Source organism: Pyrgilauda ruficollis, unplaced genomic scaffold, assembly GCF_017590135.1.
Source record: "Pyrgilauda ruficollis isolate IOZ18807 unplaced genomic scaffold, ASM1759013v1 scaffold43, whole genome shotgun sequence".
NCBI lineage: Eukaryota > Metazoa > Chordata > Aves > Passeriformes > Passeridae > Pyrgilauda > Pyrgilauda ruficollis.
This window is the reverse complement of record NW_024525823.1, coordinates 7171454-7177453: the sequence shown is the minus strand read 5'-3', so window position 1 is coordinate 7177453 and position 6000 is coordinate 7171454. Positions and strand designations below refer to the sequence as shown.

The 6000-nt window shown below is 40.6% G+C and overlaps 1 protein-coding gene across 1 annotated transcript in view; it reads left to right on the top strand.

Annotated features, from left to right (window-relative positions):
• Positions 1–6000, top strand: part of SEC63 (SEC63 homolog, protein translocation regulator) — a 54279-nt gene that overhangs the window by 319 nt on the left and 47960 nt on the right. The window lies entirely within an intron of this gene.

The following is a 6000-nucleotide window of genomic DNA, read 5'->3' as shown; positions in this document are numbered from 1 at the left end:
CCGCCTGGAGGGGCGGCGGCCCCGCGCTGCGCTCGCCGGCGGCCATTTAGCGGTACCTGGGCCGCGGGAGGGTCCCGGGGCCGCCGCCCCCCGAGCGCGCCCGGCTCCGCGCCGCGGCTCCTGCAGAGTCATCGCTGCGCCGGGCTCCGCGGCTTTGTTTGGGCTCTGGGGTTTCCCTTGTCTTCGCGGAGCGTTTCAGGGTGGATGACCTAAATTTTGATCGTGGGGAAAGAACAAGCTATTGAGTCGGGGACAAAGAGGAAAAGTTACCGGCTTCAGCTTTTATGTGCCATAAGGTCACAGCGGGTGCGAAAATGGGAATTTGTTTTTTTCCCATTGCGAATCACAGTTATATGTCCGAAGGGTAGATTTCTCTTTCACCCTTCGGGATGATGCTTTGTGTCCCTGAACGGTGTTATAAAGTTTCTTTGACTAGTTCCAAATCTCTTTTCCAAAGTAATTTTCCACTTCGTCTTTCTTGCATCCCTCTATTCTTGGAAGGAGAAGGCGTTTTGGTATACATGCTGCAGAGGAACACGCTTTAACAGCAGTTCTGAGATTAAAAAGGCTGTAGAAATTGTGTTTAAAGGCTGGGTGGTAAGTGCTTGATAAAACAGGGGTGCTTGATACTGGTTCCCATTGCAGAAACCTACTGACCTCTTAAGAGCACTTGTGCTTTGCAATCTGAGAAGAATCCCTTTTGTTCCTTGCATCTTTTTACATTCAGTATCTGGTGGTTACTCAGTGGCTTTGATGCCATTTTAAATGGCTTGCCAGGTTCTGCTTAACTTAGTTTTGTATGTAGAAGAAATACCTAGCAATGAAATCTTAATCCTGTACCTTCTAGTAAGGAATAGGATAGAACAAATGTTGTTTTGGTGCTAAGTGACAGCTGTTCACAGTCTTGGTTGCTGCCGGTGGCCTCTGGCAGGGCCCTGGCTGGAGAATCTCTTTGGAAGGTTGATCTCTGCCCTCCAGGTACTTACTACCTGTTGTACAGCTGAGGAGTTAGTTCTCTCTGCTGAAAGGAAAGGTTTCTCTGCCTCTTCTTTCTGCTTCCTGACTGTTGCAAGAGGGAGGCGTTAGTGTTGTTGGAGGTGTTTTGTAATCTTTGGGTTGTTCTTGAGGAGCAGGGAATCAGAGAGAAAATATTACTTCTGTAACCTTTTTCCAAACATCAAGATTTTTATTTTTGTTCTGGTGAAAGGTGGGAGGCGGTGGGGGAGAAAATCGCTTTTTCTCTTGAATAATGCTTTACTTCCTCCGTAGTTCATAAAAGCTGCTTCTTGGGAGAACGATTGTGACTTGCCTGAGGTGCTGTGCAGAATGGTGTGGCCAGCAGGGACACTGATGTTGGCATCAGTTTCAGGGGGCTGACAGAAGCAGGAAAAGCTGTAGAAATGCTACCAAACTTGAAGCACTTTACCAGCCTTACATGGCTGATTGTCAGCTATCTGTATAGAATGGCAGAAAATTAAAACCTGACTTTGGAATATGGCTGTATGGATTTCACCCAGTTTCCAAACAGGCCTACCATTAAATTTATTACTAATTTCTTTCTGTCTAGTCAGCATTGTCCAGTATAGAGGGCCTGCTGCATACTATTCTGCATTCAGTGCTAGATTTTTACAAAGCTGTGTCAAACCATACTTTCCAAAGCAAAAGGTAGATTTTGTTATGCTGTTGGTGTGAAGAAATGAGTCGACTAAGTGAAAATCACCAGTGGAAATGAAGGGAGATGGAAGAATGATTTCTGCCTCATAATTATCTTAATGGATTTTAAAATGTGAATGTAGTCCAGTTTTTAGCATATGTATTAATGCATGCCTGCAGTCTCTTGACTGAGTTCTGTTCTGCAGGCTCTGTTGAAACAAAGAGTTGAAGTGCCATGCAGATCATCATTTTTGGGACTAATGTTGATCTACTAAGTAAGTTCTTATGAAGTAAATCTGCTAAGTAGTAGAACATTGTGATGTTTAAGTTGTTTGAATGTATGGCTCTTAGGCAAATAATTTCCAGCAAAATCCTCTCAGTATTTTTCTCACAGCTTTTTGTATGTATTCAACCATGCCTGTTCCAGCATTTGAACAAGATTTCAGGAATAAATTAAAACCTTGTGATGATGGAAAATACTAATTGTTTAGCCACTGCTTCTTGTCTTCAGTGTAATTCACTAGTTTAAAAAACCAGCAAAACCACTTATTTCAGAGGCAAAGAGAAGGCCTGTGTCTTTAGAAGAGAAATCTTCCAACACTAATAACTCCCGCTTCCTTCGATGAGCAGAAATTTCTGGATGTTGGTATGAAATGTTATTTTGATGCTGGTTTAGAGTGGAGTTTCCAGTACTGAGGCACAGTATTGGGCCAAAGAGAACAAGCTCTGCCAAGACCTCTGACCCCTGTGTGTAGAACCAAGTAACATTTTTGTTCTGGAGCTGTGTTTTGCCCTACCTGTGCTAGAGAACCCAGCCTTTGTCACCACTGGTGGACTTGGTGAGGTGCGGTTGTACTGGCGAGCTCCTTCAGCTCCAGCTGCAGGAGTGAACAAGACCAGATCTGGGGGAGCTTTTGAAGCAAGTTAGTGCTTGTCCTCTTCACTTGAGGACCCTTTTGCAATGCAAACCAGAGCATCCAAAGGACACGGAGCAGATTCCTTTTTGGTAAAAACTGTGTTGGAAGAGGAGCTTCAGCCACATTGTGTTGTAAGAGCAGTCTAGAGCTAGTGTTTCGCAAGGGTGGAATGCTCACTGCAGGGAGGTCACGCCATTGGTGCTTGCTGCTTCCATCTACAAATGTGCTGCCATGGATTGCTGGTATGTGATACAGTACAGAGTGCCAGTGGAGGGAGAAGTACAGCAAAAATCTGGGAATTGCTGATGGCTTGTAATATTTTAGGATTTGTTCTGTGCTGTAGTTTTGTAGTAAATGCTCATAGAATAAATAAACCCCCCCAAAACTCAGTGTTTGTTTTTGCTGTAGTGAAACTTGGAAAGTAAGGCTGGATCTGTATTGCTTTACTACTTCAAGGAAAATCAAAATGTGTTACTTAATGTCAGATTTGTAGTAGAATAGTTTTTTTGGCAAGCCATTAACATTTTGCTTTTAGTTCTTATAATAAACTTTTGGAAGGCCTTTTCAATACTACTGTCTGGAAGAACAGCATGATGTAACTTAAGTCTCTAAAGTACTGAGAAAAACTGGAGCTGCTTTTTTTTCCTGAGTGTCTAAACCTGTTTTTTCCAGGAATTCTGATAGAGTCCATATGAAGTGTTGCTGCAGCCTGTGGTAGGGGTTGATGCTATTGTCTGGGAGGGTTTTGCTCTGGTGTGCTGACACCCTGTGAACTGTCCCATAATTTCATTACCTCATTTGTTTTGATAAACCAAACAAGCAGGTAATTGACTTTGTAAACCAGATTTGTCCAAATGATTTTACCTCCTTGGTGTTCACTCCAGAGCTAATAAGGCCTTTATAGAAGGTTAATTGTTCAGCTTTGTGCCTGGGACTGAAGTTTCATAATTGCATCGAGGTAGCAGTGCTCTAACTGAGTTAAGCTTGTATTTCTCCCCATCCTTTGTGCCAAATAGAGCACCAATGTATGGGAGTGGAAGAAAGTAATTTTAGCTAAAATTGATTGTTGCCCCTTTTTTCTTCTCTTTTTTCTGTCTTACTTTTAATGTGTATTCATTTCTGTGTAAGACTGTGTAGCTGGGATGGTACAGGATGTGACTGAGGGAAAGAAGACTGATTCTTTCAGTGTTGGTGATGGTGAATATGGCTTCAGGCTATATTGTTTATCCTTGACTTGTTTCTTTAAAACATATTTGTGTGTATATATGTTTTATTACTGAAAAAAGTCATACTTTTCCTGGGTTACCTTTGTTTTGGGAAAATACTAATTAATTAGTATTAATTTAGTATTAAATTAATGGGTATTAATTTAGCCTAATTATTCTGAGTAAAACCGAGGCAAGGAACTGTGCTCTTGGAACAAAGAATGTGGTTGCTAAAAAGTTACTCTGGTGCAGATTCATTCTTAACTAAAAAGGTATTTTCTGCAATGGGAATTTTCAAGTTGTTTTTCTAAAAGTTAATTGTGAGAGTTGAAGAGAAAGATTCTTCTTTTTTTTTTTCCTCAGCAGTTAGGAGTGGAGGAGTGTCCATCAAAGTACCTTCCTGCTGCTGGACTTGCTTTGAAGTTTCAGTGTAAGCTTGTGTAGATTAAATGTCAGCATCTAGAAAGGAAATGGTGAGCAAGGGGTGAATTAATTTAGTTGGATAATATGGCAGTTGTTGCACAATGCTGATATGTTTGCTGAACTTTGTGTACTTTTTGACTTATACCTGTGCTGCTGGATTGAGACACATAATTATAAAGTTGTGCTGAAACAGGTGGTCAGAGATTGTGATGTGCTTTGTAGTTAAGTGCATGTATCTGGAAGCTTGCTATTGCATCTTTTTTAGTTTCTTTTGGTCTATATTAAATAAATTATCCTGGTTTAGGGCATTGGGTATTCATAATTTGTTACAAAGCTGATAGAAAGAAGTATCTATCCTGAGTTGTTTATAGTAACTTGAACAAAACAAGATGTTGAAAACATTTCACAAACCCCTAAGAATAACAGCTGTGAATGCAAGGATAACGATAAAACAAGATTCCGGTCTCTTCTCCGAGAGAAAAGAGGCTGTAGGAACTATTCTGTTTGGAATGTAGATCTTCCTTCTTGAAGTTTAAGAACATAAAAACCTACTGTAGGGAAGGGAAGAAAACCAGCTGCATTTTTGTATCTAGAAGAAAAGTATTGATATGAAATAGATAAAAGCTATTTAGTTAACTTTCATTATAATAGAAATCCATACAAAGTCTATGGTGTTTCATATTTTTAAAAATTTATTTGTTTGGCTTTGGCTTGTTTGTGTTTTTTGTTTTTGTTGCTGCTCCCCAGCCTGGCTGTATGTTGTCCTGTTGCTCACTACTAATATTTTTCCTTTGCACCCTCCCCTCTCAAGTGTTTCTGCGTGAGATATAGCTAAAGTGTTCTTGAAGATCACTGGGCTAATAGGCAATAGAAACTTTAAAAAATCTGGTTAAAGAAGGCAATTTCCTGCAAATCTTTGAGTTTGCCATGCCTGTAGGAAGTAGCACAGGCAGTTAGAGAACCCTAGTACTATTCCAGCCTTTTTAGTGTTGAGGGTGGGCAAATGTACAGAAATATTTAAAAACCGCAGCTTTCTTGGTGACTGTTAAAAGCGAGAATATAATACCATGTTAATACTTAATATTATTTTCTTAATTTTTTACTGTACTGCTGTTTTGAAGCAGTAGGGCTTTTTTGTATACTTCTGTAGGTAGTAGTTGGCACTCACATTCAAAACCTTGATCAGAAGTCCTGAGAAAGTTGTTCTGTAAAGGTTTGCTTAGTTTTTTTTCTTAGGTCTTAGGAACCATTCTTCTCAGTATATCTGCCCACTATACTGGATATTTCTGTGTAGTAGTGTCAATAACGAAGGTTTTTCTAATTTTTTGGTGTGTTTTTCATCTGTGTGAGTTGAGGCTGACCTCAGAGATTCTTATATTAATCCCCTGCTTTAAGATGCAGGTAGGGAAACTGAGGCTGTGAACTTTATTTGGCTGAAGACAAACAGTGAGTGTGCAACTTGGATGTGACTCAAGCCAGTGCAGAGAATGCAGGCAGCACTTCTTTGGTTTTATCTGTAATGGAGTAATGAGCACTTGTACCTCACAGCAGCTGAGGGAGAGGAAGCAGCATTGCTGCTGCTTGCACTCTGGGTAATGTTCTTCTGTGATGCTCCTAATCCTCTAGTGTGAGATAAGATTGGTTGGAGCGGGTTAACTGTGATACCTGTCCTTGCCCGCAGCTCTGAAATCTCATTAACCTTACTCCAAAGTATTTCACGGCATTTTGGCATTTGTAATGCAGGATAAAGTACAGGATGCTGGTAAAGGACAGGATAAAAGGACAGGATAAACCACAGGATG